The 18753-nt window shown below is 32.4% G+C and overlaps 1 protein-coding gene across 5 annotated transcripts in view; it reads right to left on the bottom strand.

Annotated features, from left to right (window-relative positions):
* The window catches only part of rhcgl1 (Rh family, C glycoprotein, like 1), a 132105-nt gene that overhangs the window by 34658 nt on the left and 78694 nt on the right, over positions 1-18753 (bottom strand). The gene's annotated exons all lie outside the window — the stretch shown is intronic.

Genomic DNA, 18753 nt, shown 5'->3' with positions numbered 1-18753 from the left:
AGACCCAATGCTTGTGTTTGTTAGACTGGAAAAGCTCAAACTGCGAAATTGTTTATTCAGATTTATTTCAGTTGCTCACTGGGACCGGGAAATGAGCCAAATAGCAATCAGAGGTGCGTCATAGATCATGTGAACGACACGGTTACACATTCCAGTTTACTGATAAGAAAAGTACAAAGATTTGGCTGAGGGCCATAACATTTCTGCTCAAAATTTGGCATCCGCACTCAAAATTGAGGCAAATATATGCAGGTCCACTGACAACAAACACATTTTATTTTCAGTAGCACTTTTTTTGTGATGATTCATTTTGAACATTCCGTTTACATTTTAAACATTCTGTTTCTACCAGTAGAGCAAAAATGCAAACCTTAACATGCAATGCATTTAAACTTTAAGCAGTGTACAAATCAAGCAAATATTCCTGAAATTCATTTGTTACTTAAATGAAACTCAGCTACTTATATTAAAAAGAATGAAATAAATTAATAAATAAACCTATTTTTGGTGGCACAATGATTCAGAGGTTAGCACTGTCGCCTCACAGCAAGAATGTCACTGGTTTGAGCCCTGGGTAGGCCAGTTATTGGCATTTATGTGTGGAGTTTGCATGGCTCCGGTTTCCCCCACAGTTCAAAGTCATGCGGTCAGTACCGCCGCTCCCTAAACGCAGAGTACGCAGTCTGCGTAGGGCAGTCTCCGGAGGGGGGCACCTTCTCGGCTGCTCAAAATAATATTGATAATTATTTACTAATATAAACATAAACTGCATGTAAATAAAGCATCTATTGATAATATGTTGTTAAACACATTTAAAAAAGCATTTTAAGGCGGACGCATAAACAAACATGTGACGTAATTTTTCGTGCAAGCACATAGCCGCGTGCGCGACGCGTAGCGCGGCCCGGTCCACTTATCTTTGCGGCTGCTAGCTCAATATAATTATAATAGATGCAAGTTGCAGCTCTATGCACGGAAAAAGACAACAGCAGTCTGGAGCTGAGAAGAGGAAGAAAGTACAAGATGAATCATGTGCATCACTTTCAGGTAACTTCCATAAATCTGGAAAACATATTTTTAGTTGTTCAGTAAATTAGTGAGGCTAACCTTTAAACTTCTCCACAACTGCTATCTATTGTGCTTTAGACAGGACATGTTCTTTGACTTTTTGCGTTTGCCCCTCTTTCACATGTTGCTGCTAATTACACAAACTCAATTTGTGTTATCACTTGTACAATACTTTACAATTCTGTTTGCACACTAGCTACATACACATGCACAAGTACTTCACTATGTATTATTTATCATTATATAGTTATGTTATATAATTATATATTATATCATTCTTTGCAGACAGCAGTTATCATTGTTTATTGCTTTTTCTATTTCCATACATTTCTTATTGCTGTTATTGCTTGTATCACTGCAATGACAATAAAGTCTCTTTAGTCTTTTTTGTGCATTGCAGTATAAAATAACAAAACCGACTTATATTCTCTGATTTCTGAAAGATCAATTATACAAAATGAGTCAAATTACTGTAAATCACAGGCCAGAAACCATTTTTATTGCATGAATTAATTAATGATTATTTTTTTCTAAATGTTAACAAAGTTTTTTGTTTAAAAATACACCGATTCATTCTTAAAAGCCACAAATGTCTTTGATTTATACAGAAAGGAAGGGTCAGCTTTTGTCACCATAGATTACAGTGCAAATTAAATCAACATATTAGTTGTAGTTTAGACACAATATGAAGAGTGTTGGACCAGCCTATTGTTTTAATGTTATGTCATGAGCTTTTTTCTTTCAATGACTAATTTCTTCTGTATTGTTCATGGAGGTCAATGCTGAAATTTGTTACAAAAGAAGATGAGGTGGCCTGACCAGCACTGCTCCAGAGACACCGGCAGCTGCACAGGTGCAGGATGCAGAACTGAGGACCGTCTATCTCTACAGGTACAGAGAGGGTTTTATTCCTTACCCTTTGTAAATGTTTGAAATTATGTTTCTGCAGAAGACATGACAGTGTTTATTTTGATGTAAGCTACTATTTTGTAATTTAAACATTTGAACGTTCAAGTATAATTTGAGTGTCTTTATGCATATGTATATAAATAAATAAATAAATAAATAAATAAATAAATACGTGTGAATGTTTGTGTGATTTTGTTCCTCTGTGGAGGCACCACAGTAAAATTTCGCTTAGGGCACCCTTTTGGCCAGCAGCGGCCCTGCATGCGCTATACAGTAGGTGGATTGAATAAACTAAATCGTCCATAGTGTTTGAGTGTGTGTGTGTGTGTGTGTGTATGTGTGAATGAGTATGTTTGTGTGTTTTCCAGTACTGTTTTTTCCAGTGTGCATCATGTGGTTCATTCTGCTATGGTGACTTATGATATACTGTATAAGTGACTAAGTTGAAGGAACATGAATAAATGAATAAACTATTTATGGAGACAGCATATTTGATGGCATATGTTAAATCATCATTCATTCATTCATTTTCATTTCAGCTTAGTTCCTTTATTAATCAGGGGTCGCCACAGCGGAATGAACCGCTGACTTATCCTAGCATATTTTTTACGCAGCAAGTGCCCTTCCAGTCGCAACACTGGAAAACACCTATACACTCATGCATTCACACTCATACACTATGAACAATTTAGCTTATTCAATTCACATATACCACATGTCTTTGAATTGTGAGGGAAACCGGAGCAACCCACACACAAACTTCACACAGAAATGCCAACTGGCTCAGCTAGAACCATTGACCTTCTAGCTTTGAGCTGATTGAGCTACCTACTGCACCACCATGATGCAACATTTTAAATCTTTAAACCAATTAATAAATTCCATGCTAGGTTATATGATGTACCTGATGAAAGCTGCCTCACTGCCACACTACAGTGCACATAGCAAATAGTTTTGGCAGATGGGGACACTTTTGATTTTTTTCATCCAAATGTGTTCTGTGTTATTATCCATTTCAGGATTCTGGGTGTGTTTATATTCTCTCGCGTGCGTGCGTGCATGCGTGTGTGTGTGTGCGTGACATCACAGAGTACTGTTAACCTACCCCAAATAAGTTTTCATGTACTTTTTCAGGCCAAGTTAGAATGGCAATAATTGTTCCTTGAAGAGTTTTTCACAATCTATTATATTCCAAAAAATGCATACGGTGGAAAAGAAAATTAAATTTATTCAAATATTTTTTAAACCATGAAACAAATGCTTTCTTAAAGCGTTTTTATGGAACCCAAAATTCTTCTATGTGTGGCACAACTGAAAAAAATTGTTATTTTATTTATTTTTTTCAACTCCATGTCAACTACAATGACAATGGTATTTGGGTGTTCTGAAAATGCACATTTTTCAAAACAGGTTTCAAAGTGCAAGATTTAAAAAAAATAATAATAATAAAAAATACAAACTACAAAAACATGAAGTTGTCAAAGAAGAGATGTGTAATCATATCCATATTATATGTTCTGTAGGTATGCAGAGGTCTTTGAGAACCAAGGCAAACAGTAGGAGTGTATTTGTACAGATATGTTTCTTTATAATTTTACAAAATCAACTAATGGCCTAATTTACAAAATACAGTGCAAATCTGGGAATCGTTTCAGAACAATCAAAAACTATTATATTAATATATATATATATATATATATATATATATTTATTTATTTATATTTATATATATATATATATATATATATATATATATATATATATATATATATATATATATATATATATATATAAATATAAATAAATAAATATATATATATATATATATATATATATATATATATATATATATATATATATATATATATAATTAAAACTATTATATTTATTAATATGTTGAAAAAATCTGCTCTCAGGAAAAAAACAGAAATTGAGAGAAAAAATAAACAGGAGGGGCTAATAATTCTGACTTCAACTGTATATGTTTGATTGGTACATTAATATCCATGCAATACTCAAATGTTATCTAATTTGTATAATATTAATGTTATTAAATTTAAAATAAAATGAATATTATTTTTTCTTCCGTGAAAGACAAAGTTGGCAATGACATGTTAAATGTTGCACCATAAAAACTGTCAACCTCACAAGAAATCATCTGTTACACGGTTAATATGATGTTGACACTACAGTCACTCCAACTCAGCAATGTGAAAGGTAGAATGTGAGTAAGACCCGTAGATAGACCAATGTCCCTAAAAGTAATAGTTTAGGATAGCAGGGTGATAAGTCAGTTAGCCTTAGGCTTGCTGATGCATGGCCCAGAAACACCATTTGTCAAGTCTGACTGCAAGCAGCCGGAGGACACTAGAGACACGCTCAAAATCTCTGAGGAAAAATCAGCTTGACAACTGAAATTATTGGTAATATCCATTCTGAGGCTAATTAGTCTTCAAGATTGAAGTATTATCATGAGGATCTGTGGGAAAGAAGCTTAAAAAACTTGCTAAATGCATTTTAAACTTTTTCATTTGCATTGTATGTTGCATATCCTTAAAATAATGCATAATGAAACATTACGCAAGAATTCAACATTAAAACAAACAAACAAAAAGACATTAAAACATTAAAGCAAAAGAACTTTAAACATTTGTAAAGATGTTGTAGTTTATCTGAAATAATTGCTTAATATTGATGCATTGCGATAAGTATTTAATAATTTAATTAAAATATTACAGTTGTTTTGTTTTATGCATTATGCATACTGGTTTGGGGAGAAAAACAACACAATTAAACAACACAAAAAAACAAAAAAGAAAAAATTAAATGCATTTACGTGAGCAGAATTCTTTTTGCTGCTTATGCTCCACTTTACCCTTTATAATGACCCTTTCAAGTGCTCTAAGGTTTCTGGTACAATCATGGTTGAGGAAGGGAAAAAAATCTTTCAAAGTAGTTAAAATGTCAAACCACAATTCAAGGATCTCATTCGAATTCCTGTAATTAAGCTGTTGGACCTTTAATGAAGGGCTTTGCAGCAGACCATCAGCCAGAGGAAGGCATTTGGACAAGCTGTCATTGTGTCAAGAAATTCTTACTGCCTTGCATGCTGGCGATCGTTTCGGTTTTATAGGACTGTCAAAATAATCAGAATTTAAAGGAATTATGAGATTTTCTGCATAAGCATGTACATATACTTAAAGGCATAGTTCACCCAAAAAATATTCAAAATGTAGAGTATGGATTAGTAAATGATATCAGAATACATTTTTTGGGTGAACTATTCATTTGATCTATTAATCAGTATTTATTTATTTTTTTTTTTTTACTCAAAATCAAGACTAAATTAATACAACCCCACATAAGAAAAAGTTGGGACAGTATGGAAAACACATATAAATAAAGAAAGTAGGGATTTCTAAATTGACTTTGACTTGTATGTCCTTGTTGACAATGCAACAAACATTATTTAATGTGTTTCTCATGCTTTGTATTGTTTCTTTTTCTTTCTTTTTTTTAATTCCAATTTTGGTTCTTGCAACACATTTCAAAAAGTTGGAACAGTAACGCATTTACCACCTTGTAAAGTTGCCATTCCTTTTCACAACACTGAAAATACGTTTAGAGACTGAACGGTTCTTCTTGCAAACAAGTCTTAAAGGTGAAGAAAAATACAGGGTTTTCACTGTAGCATTTTGCACTTCAAAATGTGCCACACATTCTCTATTGCAGACAGATCAGGACTGCAGACAGGCCAGTCCAGTACCTGTATCCTCTTCCTGCGCAGCCAGGACATTGTAATGCATGCAGAATGTGATTTTGCATTGTCTTGTTGAAATATGCATAAGTGTCCCTGGAAAAGGCAGCAGCATATTGTGCTTCAAAATCTCAATGTACTTTTCCCCTGTATGGCTTTTGGACTTGTTGCTGGTAACAGTCTGGATGATCCGAAGGACACAGTGTCCATTTTACTCCAAAATAACTAACATAGGGATTCATCAGACCATATTACACATTTTCACTGTGTGATGGTCCATCTCAGATGCCTTTAAATGAACAAATGAATGAATAAGTATGGTACAAAGTATGGTACAAACTCTTATCTGTTGTTAGTAACTGTTTTATTAAAATTTTACCAGATAGGACCTTATTGTAAAGTGTTACCAACAATTTCAACAGACTGTTTTTAAGTCAACGATGTGCTTAGTAAATGTTGGAGTTAAAATGAACTTGAAGTTAAAATTAAAATGAAGTTATTAAGCAGTTATTTTAGTATACATTTTTCATAAATTTGTGTTAATGTTTTATAGTGTTAGTTCTTTTATTTTAAGTTTATTTTTGTTTAAGTTAAACAACATAGAAATTTAAAGTATAACATGGAATTTTCAATCTCTGGCAACCAACTGAAATTAAGTTTCAGAAGAATTAGGAAACTAGTATTTGATTTTATTACAATATTTAATTTATTATAGTAACACAACTGATTTTAGTTTTATGGCGTCCCGTCTGTACACCGACTACTTGCCACAAAACTAAACAACTGGACACAGGACATTAATCTGACTGCCAAACAATCACAAACATCAGACATATTAGCATATACTGTGTGGATATGTAAACAGTCAAGATGACCCGTAGTACATAGAAGACCCAGTGTTATTAGTTCTGTGTTTGTTATCTTGAATGTTGTGATTGACCATTCAGAATCAAGTATTCCAGAGAGCCGTGTAGGAATCTGTGATAACCACAACTAGATGAACATTACTACACTTAACTAACATTATGTCAGTGTAGCTATACTGTAGAGTGCTATCATTTTAACATATAACATTTACCTGATGCAGCCCACACATTATAACAGTCACACACAGAGCACAAAGGCAACAGAGACATAATATTCTGTCTTATCGACTTCTTGGGGAGCAGAAGAAACCAAGCTGGCAAGGTAATAGTGCCCTCATATTCCCTAAATGTCTCTGTTATGAAGAAATGTTATGGTTCCGCCCTTGAGGTGCTAAGATTCATCTCTGAGTTATTGGAAAACACATGTCACACATGTGCCTTCTTTTATTGGCTCTGTGCCCACAAAGATGCCTTGATGCTTTGATCGATTTCTTATATAATGTGCAGCATTATAGCTTTACATCCAGCTCTGAGTAAGTGAAACACTTCACATCATTGCCAGCAAAACAAGAAACCCTCTACATGCATTAAATCTAATTTAGTTTACATTATTTCAAATAAAAACTAATATTAAATAATTACTTGAAAGCATTCTGAAATAGTTTAGAGAAATACACACACACACATATATATATATATATATATATATATATATATATATATATATATATATATATATATATATATATATATATATATATATATTATATATATATATATTTCTTATACAAGTTTACAATTATTTAAATTACTTAAAATAGTTCATTCATTCGTTCATTCATTCATTCATTCACCCATTCATTCAGCCTTGGACATTTTAGATATATAAATATATTTTATATACATAAATATACACTGTAAAAAAAATGTTCTCTCAACTTTAGTCATCTTGTTGTAATGACTTAAGTTTTCTCAACTTAAAATGTTTAGTTGATAGAGTTAAATGACTGACCCAACTACTTATTTCAAGTTAACTGGACTTGAAATGTTGGGTTTTAATGGGTTAACTTACATTACAAAGTTAGCAAAACTTGCCAAGTTTAGTTTAAATACATTAACTTAAATTTTCAAGTCTACTGAACTTAATCTAGCAGATTTTCTTAGAAACAGAACAGACAACGAAATACATGACACATTTTAATAAAGCTCTTTACTTTTTACACAATGTACTTACAACATAATTGTCTTTACAAAGTATTCTTTACAAAATATTTTTAAAGTAAAAGTAATCTCTAGGAGAAAAAATACACAACACTAATGCAGACAGGCTTTTGGAAAAAAATAACAACAGAACTTGAAATATTATAAAATCTGATCTCAACATCTTAATTTCAATGTATTTGGTGAGTGTACTCTTGAGCTGCAGATATCTGCTCCAATGTTTGTCAACAGTTTCTGATTTCCAGGAGTCATCCCTCTGCATATATATATATATATATATATATATTTTTTTTTTTATGTGTGTGTGTGTGTGTGTGTGTGTGTGTGTGTGTGTGTGTGTGTGTTGATGTCTCATTTATTTTCTTTTTTCCAATTATGTAAAGCAAATCGCAACTACTGTACCTTAAGTTTCACTGGCTAAAGGAGATGTCATGTAACATTAGTAAGATTTCATTTTATTGGTTAAATATCATTAAAAAAGGGATTTTCTTGGTGTCATTTATAATTGACGATGCCCTAGTGGGTTACCCAAGTTTGCAAAATGTGACATTAAATAAAACAAATCAGGATACCTACTCATTATTTGCTGTCAACAAAGTCCATCCATAGACTTTTCCTGGCGCCTGGAATGATCAGCGCCACAAGCTACAAAATGTCAGCGGTCAAAATTGTGTTAAAGGTGTGCGTAATCATGGGACATTCTGATAGAACCTATGTTTTGTTGTTATATGAACATTTTATTTTAGGTTTTCACATGCACCTTCAAGTTGAGGTTGTTACAACTCATACTGTTGAGTACAGAGGCACTGCAAGTTGATAAGACATGATTTGTTTTTGTCATCTGACTAAAACTGAATCATTTTTCACAGTTTATTTATAAAAAATGACCAAAATGCATTTGTAGGACAGAATTAAGCAAACATTCATTCATTCATTCATTCATTCATTCATTCATTCATTTATTTATTATTTATTTTTAATAAACATTACAGATATTATTATATTGTATCATATAAATTCCCTTGTTCAGAGTTTGCTTCACTTTTGAAGTTGTAATCAATATAGAACATTCCGTTTGTTTTAAAAGCTTATGTAAGTGACATTTACGGTGGCATAAGATGCAGTTATACATCTCGCATTAATGCGCAGCCTAGGTTTGAAGCACACCAGATGGCTTCCTAGAGAGGCCAATAATTCGCCTCCCCCTCTTGAAGCTTCTCACATTGATTTATAAGGTCTATATCAGATTTTAAATCTCTCCTCTGCAGCTGATTAATGTTTTATAATCACTGTCTTGAGTGAGGAGGAAGCAGCGTTCAGAACATACACACTGATTGCAGCATCTTACGAATGAAGTAGGTTACTAACGCACTGTCACCTCTGAAGCTGTGCTTGTAATCAAGAAAACAGCATGATCCAGCACTGTTTAGCTATGGGTATCTCTTAATATGATAAGCACTTACAATGATGTACACAAACTTTGTCTAAAGAGATTACAGAAGAGATGAGATCAGAGATGAGTCCTAAAGAGCTGCAGGCAAAAACGTAGCTGTCAATTTAGATTTTTTTGGTCAAGCTTTTTGGCTTTCCATAAAAAAATTAAAAAGAAAATTCCAGTCTTTGTTAATCAAACCTAACAATGCATTTTTAAGTTTAGTTTTTTTTTTTTTTTTGTCATATTTATATATATATATATTTTGTTTGTACACACCATACAAAGTATGAGGTTTAAATCATAATTGAAAAAAAATGCCTTGCAATGTAAATGTATAATGTGGTGTATATGTATTTAATTTATTTGTATTTTATGTTATGCCTCCATAGGGCGGTTGTTGAGAATTAGCATGTCTGCTTAAACAAACACTTCAACAAATGCATTTAGTTTGTCCAGTGTAATTGTAATGTTCATGTCAAATAAACAATATATACACTGTAAAAATTAATAATACATTTTTTAAGACCCTTTCTATAAAAAAAAAACTTTTCTTTTTCTCTTGGACCGAGCCATAAAAACTGTAGCAGCATCTACAGTGCATACACTAAATTTTCCTTATATCAATTATTCTGAAGGTTTTTTGGGCATTTGTTCCCAAGACATAATTTGCCTGATTATATACAACATTTTATAATCCAGTTTCCCCCACAGTTTACATGCACTATAGGTAAACTGAATAAGCTAAATTGACCATAGTGTATAAATGTGTAAGGGTGATTCTCAGTGTTGGTTTGCAGCTGGAAGGGAACCAGAACAAACTATATATATATATATATATAGTTATATATATATATATATATATATATATATATATATATAGTTATATATATATATATATATATATATATATATATATATATATATATATATATATATATATATATATATATAACTATATATATATATATATATATATATATATATATATATATATATATATATATATATATATATATATATATATATATATAGTTATATATATATATATGTGTGTGTGTGTGTGTGTGTGTGTGTATATATATATATATATATATATATATATATATATATATATATATATATATATATATATATATATATAGTTTGTTTTGGTTCTTGAATCTGATTGGCTCATAGCTATGCGATATTCCCGTAATAACAGCACTCATACAGCCTCTTCACTTTTGTGTATTACTCCGCCCACACAGAGTGACAGCAGATCAATAAACCACACTTTGACAAATATTGCAGCTATTGGATAACATATTGTACTTTATGTACTTATGAGTCTTTTTCAGGCAATAATGTAGTTGTTTAGATAGCATCTATGCAGTTTATTTATTAGGACTGTGGTTACTTTAAATAACCAAAACTTTAATTTTTGGAGATTCACCATGTTTGCGGCCATCAGCCTTTCATACTGAGCAGACCAAAGATGGTTGATGCTTCATCACAAGATGGCATCAGAGACCGCATTAGAAGTTCTTAGGGGAGAAGAAATAGTCCCTATGTGTTTAATGTTTTTCCTAACAGTAATCTAGTAGTGTTCACATTGCTTTAGCTTTTTTGGGGTTAATTATTGTGATATCCTGATTTCAACAGAGAAATACTGAAATCTCTGTAGATTGTTGGCATTTCATGCCGTTCAGCCCTATAATCTTCAAATGAGAGCAAAATCACCCGTTTTGTCATCACGTTAGATAGAGAATCATTCAAATACTAGCTCTAAAGTGATGTGTGTGAAGTAGCAACGGTTTCTGCTGTTCTGACGTCAGCTGCAGATGTGATGCGGAAGAAAGTAGTTCCTCATACTAAAAGATTTTTTTATACTCTCCATGTTTGATTTTATTTTATTTTTTTATATACATGATTATGACATTGAACTGTTGTAAAAATGTGATAGCACGAATAGCAGTACGATATGGCTGTATATCGTCACTGGTGGAACACTAAGGCAATGCACGACTCCCCTCAGTGCAAATGTACAACCATATTGAACATTGTTGGAAGAAAGATCAAGGTACTTTAATGCATTTCAAAAGCATAAACAAATAGATAAAAAAAATCATGAATCACAAAATACTGAACATTTTTTTTCAGTGTTTCTGTACAAAAAGTTGAGTTAAATGCAGAAGGATGATTGCAGACATTGCTTTTTTATTGATAAATGAATTTGTACTGTTCATTGAGCATATTAAATGAAGGACTGTTTGGGTGGATATCATTCATAAATATATCAAAGCCAACCAAGTAAATCACATAACACATTCTCTTAGAATACTGCTGTTATTAACTATTATTTTAATGTCATGCAAACAGTCACATCAAGCTTATTATTTTTTCTAATTCTGTCTAGATTAGTGCATTTGTACAAATACCAATAACTGCAAAAATGATATAATATACTAAATTAATATATTAAAATGTGGATGAAATGTAATGAGTTTGAACACTTAATTGCAATAAATGTAATGTTTTTGAACGCTTAACTGTATGTCAATCACTATGAATTATACATGTTGTGTTAAACTGACCGTAGTGTTAATGTCATGTACATAAACAGCACATCAAGCTCATTATTGTATTTCATTCTCGACCGCCTTCTTTTAATTATTGCAGAAATAATAAGATAAAACAATATAATGCCTGTGTGACCCAAAAGCAACATCTTTAAACACTTAATTGCATACTATAATTACAATTAAATTAAAAAGTACTGCATTTAAATAGATTTAAATAGAATTAGTTGAACATTATAGTGCTTTTTGACTGCCTTGAGTACATTTTTATGCATGTGCACTGAGCCATTACATTATAAACACCAAATTAATAATATGTAGGACCTATTTTACACATCAAAAAGTGACAACAGGCGAGGCACTGACTCAGTAAGCTGGTGAAAGGTCTCCTGAAGTAAGTGGCAATATCAACAGGACATCCAGTTCCTGAACACTGAGGTAGCAATAAATGTGGAGGCTAAAGCAGTAATGTAAATTCATCAGCAAGTTCCTCAAACCCCTTCCTTGATGGTGTGGAAGTGTTGCATACAGTACTCATCATCAGCAAGGAACGTAGTGCCCATGCTTATAATCTCCAACAATCTTCAGATACATGACAGTTGTCAAAAATTTTGATTTTGGGATAATGTGGCAGAAAGTGTGCCAAGAAAATGTCCTTTCTTTTTTTTTTTTTTTTTTTTTTGGTAATCATTGTATCTGCACAAAGCCATTGATGTGATGCAATAAGTATCCCGATTTATCAGATCAGACCACCAATTATCTTAAAATAATATTACTGTAAAAATTGCTGTATGTGGGCCACTGGGGCTAACATAACCTAGCTAAACTGTTTACTTATTTGCTTTGTTTCCTAGCATTAGCAAGAAGAATGCTCATGTCCCATGCACCCTGATAGTCTCTGTTAGCAGCCATCTGGCAAAATAAGCAGGTAGGAGACAACACTGTCAGTTAACCTTTTTATTCTAAGCTTCAAACATGCCCTTAACAGGACCATACCACTAGGGTGTTTCCTTTACAAACAACCACCATTGATAGTAATGACCAATACTTTATAAACCAAGAAAATATTGGGCTTAAAACACAGAAGCCAACTTAAACATAAACACACAAAAAGTTTATATAAAAAAAATTATAACATATTTTTATAACAAGATTTTGATTTATTGAGCATCAACGATTTTGTATTCTATATGGCAAACAATACAATATGTGTAACATTTCTCTTTCATACATTAACATGACAGAGATTCTAAATGCAAATTATCAAAATTCTCTTAAATTTGCAATAAATAAATAAATAAATAAATAAGGGCAAATGCAGATCAGAATGCAGAATCTTTGAAGAATATATATTTTTTTATTCTCTAAAAAGTGTTTTCTAAAAGTATTATGTAAGAGTGTGTGCAGTAAACATGAGCCAGAAATGAGCCAGGCTAAAACTGGGTTTGTGTAAGATGAGTAAGCCTTCACAGGAGCAATGCTATGAGAAGGCTATGCTCAAGAATAACTGATTATGTAGAATAACTGAAGATGTAAAGCACTAACTATATATATATATATATATATATATATATATATATATATATATATATATATATATATATATATATATATATATATATATATACACATCTAAGTTTGAATATTCAATCTATCAATATATATATATATATATATATATATATATATATATATATATATATATATATATATATATATATATATATTGATAGATTGAATATTCAAGCTTAGATTTTTTTAATAACAAGATATATTTGAATAAATATAATAAATCAAGTCTCAAATTTGAAATGTATATGTTTCCATCCTAATCTCATGTGACTTCTATAGGCCCTTCTACATACTGTAAAATGCAAGTTAATGCATTCTAGTGCACAATAAATTGGATGTTCACAACATGATTTTCTAAATGTTTTTTTTATTTTTTTATTTAAAGATGAGTAAAATGTGAAAAAAAATTAATATACATAATAATAAATAATAAGATATAGCTACATATCTAAATTAACAAATATAAGATTTCTGAATAAAAAAAGAAGTAAAACTTAAATCCATAACATAGCAGTCAGATGATCAGTTGTTTGACATTAGTTGCGTATGTACAGACTAACCAAACTGCATGTAAAACAAAGCTGTAATGCGTTCTGAGTTCTAATAGGGAAATATTTCTTGACTCAGACATCCTCATTCACCTCAGACATGCAAATGAAATTCTCTCCCCAAACAGAATTTGACTCCTTTAACAACAGCAGCAACGACTCGCATCCAAACACATGAGTAAAATTAGACCGGACAGATAACTGTACAAGGAGACATCTCTCAATAAACAATGGAGAATTCACAAGAGCCTTCCAAACTGAACTTGACATCATTTAATTGACTTTGTTTTGGACAAAATTTAGCTTTTTTCAAACCATTAATAATGGCCTCAGGATGCACAGCAAGTGTTATGATTGTCAGTAATCTGATGTTAGAGACATTACAGCAAACACCTGAGGACTTGACCCTTCGCCTTCCTCTCAGCAAAGCAAACTCTCATTATCACTTTACCCAGAAGCCCGAGGGTGGTTGAGTAATTGCTTAAGATAGAAGAACTGCTGCCCCAGTGACTTTCTCTAAGGTAACATTTTATAATAACTTTCATTAGTAATATTAATAAACATCATTGGGATACATCATTGGTTCCCAAGCATGCAGGAGATTGAGAAGTGAGAAAGACTGCGCTCATTCATTATCACATTCTTCATATCAGCACATCTCACACCTTTTAGACTATTTTCTAATAATAAAAGTTACATTAACTCAGAAAGTATATAAAAACTAAAAGCAGAAAAGAGAACGCAGTTATTGTTTTCTTTTGCTGACTACCCGCTTGCATTTTTAGAGCTGCTTTATATCAGAATTTTCTCATTTGCATCATTGATTCTGTTATTTTGCTCTTTATTGCCATGAATCTGGCTTGAAACGATATCTTTTGTACAAAGCACTAAGAAGGGGTCTTGACTTGCACTTTCCTTCATCTTCTCTACTAGTATTTCTCATTTCTTTGTGATCAATTGCTTGTTTTTTTACCCTCACATTTAAAGCTGTACAGATTACAAATGTACAAAACTGTATAAAGCTAATTTACATGCGTATCTTTTGCATTTTTACATATTAAAAAATTAAGAATGTGTGAGAGGTCCAACATTAATGATTATAAAATATGATGAAAAATTTAATTAGATTACAAACATATATTACTAGTCTGCAGTTCTGCACAGGAAGTTTGGACAGAGGAAAAACGGTTGTGTCCAAGTGAGCGGGGTCTCTCTCAAGGTTTTTTTTCCTACACTTTCATCAATTGGTGAAGTTTGTTTCTCGCCACTGTCACCACTGGCTTGCTTGGTTTGGGACTTGTGGAGCTGCACAAGCAATGGATTTTCTCTTAAGTGTTTGGACTTTCGTCAGTGAAATTTGAACCACACTGAACTGAACTAAACTGAACTTCAACTCTGCAAACTGGACTGACAGTTTCAATTTACTAGAACTTCTATGTTTAGCTGCTTTGACACAATCTACGTTGAAAGAAAGAAACATGAATTGAATTGAGTATGAACTTATTTACTTACTTTCAAAGAAGCAGTTTAAAGAATGTTGAGGGGGAAAAAAACATACAAAGTCACATTAAACTGGTTTACTCAACCACGTTCCTGGAGGACCACCAACACTGGATTGGATGTTTCCTTTGTCTGTCACATCCCTTACCGGTCTTGGAGTCTCTGCTAATGATCTTATGATTTGTGTTTGGATAAGAACACAAAGAAAATGTGCAGAGCTGGTGGTTCTCCAGGAACATGATGGGAAACACTGACCTAAAAGCATGGCACAGAGTTCTAGGGCACTCTTACACTCTGTGCTATAAGGGGCAAGACGTGTTTGGCGCAATTTATTGCTATTTTCAGACCATGCAGCGCAACAGTAATTTTCATGTTTTGGACCACATTAGTTAAATAGCAAATTCATTTGCGTCACTTTGTGGACTGATGACCGTGCTGGTCTATAAAGCAGGTGTATTAAGGCGGATTGTTGGTGCGTAGCTATTTTGAGGAACTAAAATAGACTGGGCCATTGACCAACTAAAAGCTGGTCTTAAGTCTAGTGCAGAGAGTTTTAGTTGTGTGCCTATGCAGGTCCAAACACTTACACATTGCTTAACACGCACAGGGTGTACAGCAGTAAACACATGTATTTATATAGGAAAATAAAATGATTATGTTGCAAAAAATGATTATTTTCTACATAAACATAAAAAAAAAAATAAAAAAAACTGCCTCCATGCCTTCTTCACTTGAGAGGGCTTTTTTCAGTTTAATCTTAACAATTTGCATTGGTATAATGTTATTATTATTAATAGTAGCAGTAGTATTTATTATAAGCATATTTATATTTGTTTTAATAAAAACAAGCTTAGATTTGTCCACCTGTTGGTTTTTGGAGACGTATGCATCACCATGAGGCATAAGAATAGGAAGTGTGTTTGGACATAACTCAGTTGCTTGACCACACTTTGTTATTATTGTTTATTTATTAGTTTGCTGGAAATTGGATCTAATTTTAGAAATAGTTTTAAAACAAATCTTTGCGCTTAACAAATTAAACTGAATATGTAGGCTTATGGATGTCTTTAGTGGAGTGCGTAATACACTGTCCACAAAAGTAAAGGAGTAAAGTATAGAGTAAAAGTAAAGTAAAGAGAAAGTAAAGAGGACAAATAGAGGAGGCTCCTTCTTTACCCTTGCACTGCATATGGTCTCTTTAACTGTTTTCTTGCTAGTGAAGCTTTCAGTTTTTTCACTCACAAAGTCCACCATGTAAATAGCAAATGCACCATGGTGCTGACTCTTAAAGGGATCAGGAGATGAGACTCTGATTGGTTGAATGCACGTTATGCTCAAAACACTGATAACTCATTAAGAGAATAAGCACAACCCTGTAGAGTAGACCTTGTGTCAGGGAGTAAAAAATGTATTTTCCCTCCTGACTAAAATGACTAAAAAACAATAAAATAAAATAAAATAAAATAAAATAAAATATAATAAAATAAAATAAACAACAACAAAATAAAGGTTGATTTTGATGTACATTTAAATAACTTTTATAAACTGATGTAATGCTGCTGTAATTCACAATTTAAATGCACATAAACTAATTAAAAAAAGAACTATTTTTAATATTCTGGCCTACAATATTATAGAAAAATCTAACTATTAAAAAGCAGGTGTCTAATGTCCATGCTTATAGCAGCACAAACAGAGTAAAAATGTTTTTTTTTCTCTTGCTTCTTATTCATTCTCCAAGAACTTATCTGTTTTACCCTACTGAAAATTCAAAAAAAAAAAAAAAAAAAAAAAGCATTAATTCTTGTTTCTGGTCAAGCGAGCACTCTCACTTTTACCACCATTTGTCCTAGTTACAAAGAGCGGCATGGCTCAGGGATTCAGATAGGATTTGACTCTCATCAATAACCAAGGCAGCCACTAAACACTGTGGCCCTGCAGTGGAGAGGTTAGAAACTCCGCACAGGTGGTACGATCCTGAAAGCACAAGCGGCTCTGTATGCATCCCCACTTCCTCCACTTTCTAGGTCACTTGCTGAAAGAAATGAGGTGTCAGGGTAATGGATAGATCCCAAACACCAGAGCAAAGTTTGAAAAGCTTGAGGGATTTAACTGTCAATGCATTAAGATCTAGCCGCACAAAAATTTGGGCTTGCAATGATAAAAGTGGATTTGGTTTATGCACTGATGAACCTTCCTAATTTACATACCTCCATACTGAGTAATTACTGACACTTTTTTATTACAAACTTATGATAAGATTAATGCCACGATTTAAGTTTACGTTTACGGTTTAAGTTTCCTAAAGGTGGTCCCAAGATTGTAGGAGACCACTTTATAATCAATTACTTTGTAACATTTGAATGGCTCATAGCATGGAATCAACTTAAGTATATTGGTTAAAGATAGAAAGTGGGTTTAAACATCAAAACCTTTAGCGTCCTATCGTACACGCACATTATAAGGTGCAAGTTGTGTTTGACCCGATTTGTTGCTATTTTCAGATCAACATAACCAGGGCTTAACATTCACTTTTTTGACCACCAGCCAATGTGGCTAGTAGTTTTCCAACATTACTAGCCACTCGCCATTTTCACTAGCCACAATTTTATTGTTGGGAAAATATATTTTATACACATAAATATGACTTTGACATGCTAAAATTACTTGATTTAGAGTTTGCGTTTTCTCTATGCCTCCTCATTTATTTCACTTTTTGTGTGTCGTATATGAGCTTGCTCAAAAATCATGAGCAAATGGGTCAGGGTTTCATATATTACAATTAGTTTTCATGATTTTCAGAGACCAAAATTAAGGATTTAGCCAATTTATCTCTGACCACACCATAAATAAACACATTTTAAATGTGTGAAAACATGCAAAATATAGCTGAATACTATACTTTTTATTTAACAAAACATATGCACAGTCATATGTCCTGGCTAAAGGTCCCAGATCACCAGTTAACTACACATAAATGGGGAGTTATTCTCCCATTAAAGCAATGTTATTGTAAATATATATATATATATATATAATTAAACCATATTAATGCAAAAGAAAGCAGGTAAAAAACATACTGTGTGATAATGAATGGATGATCACATGCATGGTTAATGATAGACCCATAAATTATCTTTTCAAAGAATGGTTAAACTGAAAGCAACTGGAGCTGCTTACAATAAGTCAACTCTGGAACTCTGGAAAGCAGCAAATAGGTGCATGCTCCTCCCTTTTTGTTCAGTCTATTTGAAAGAGAATCGATCGCATCAGTTGTGTTTCTAGACACAGTTGCTTCACAAAAGAAAACGGGAGCGCA

The sequence above is a fragment of the Danio rerio genome, chromosome 6 (genome assembly GCF_049306965.1).
Source record: "Danio rerio strain Tuebingen ecotype United States chromosome 6, GRCz12tu, whole genome shotgun sequence".
NCBI classification, from domain to species: domain Eukaryota; kingdom Metazoa; phylum Chordata; class Actinopteri; order Cypriniformes; family Danionidae; genus Danio; species Danio rerio.
This window is presented reverse-complemented; position numbering and strand designations above follow the sequence as displayed.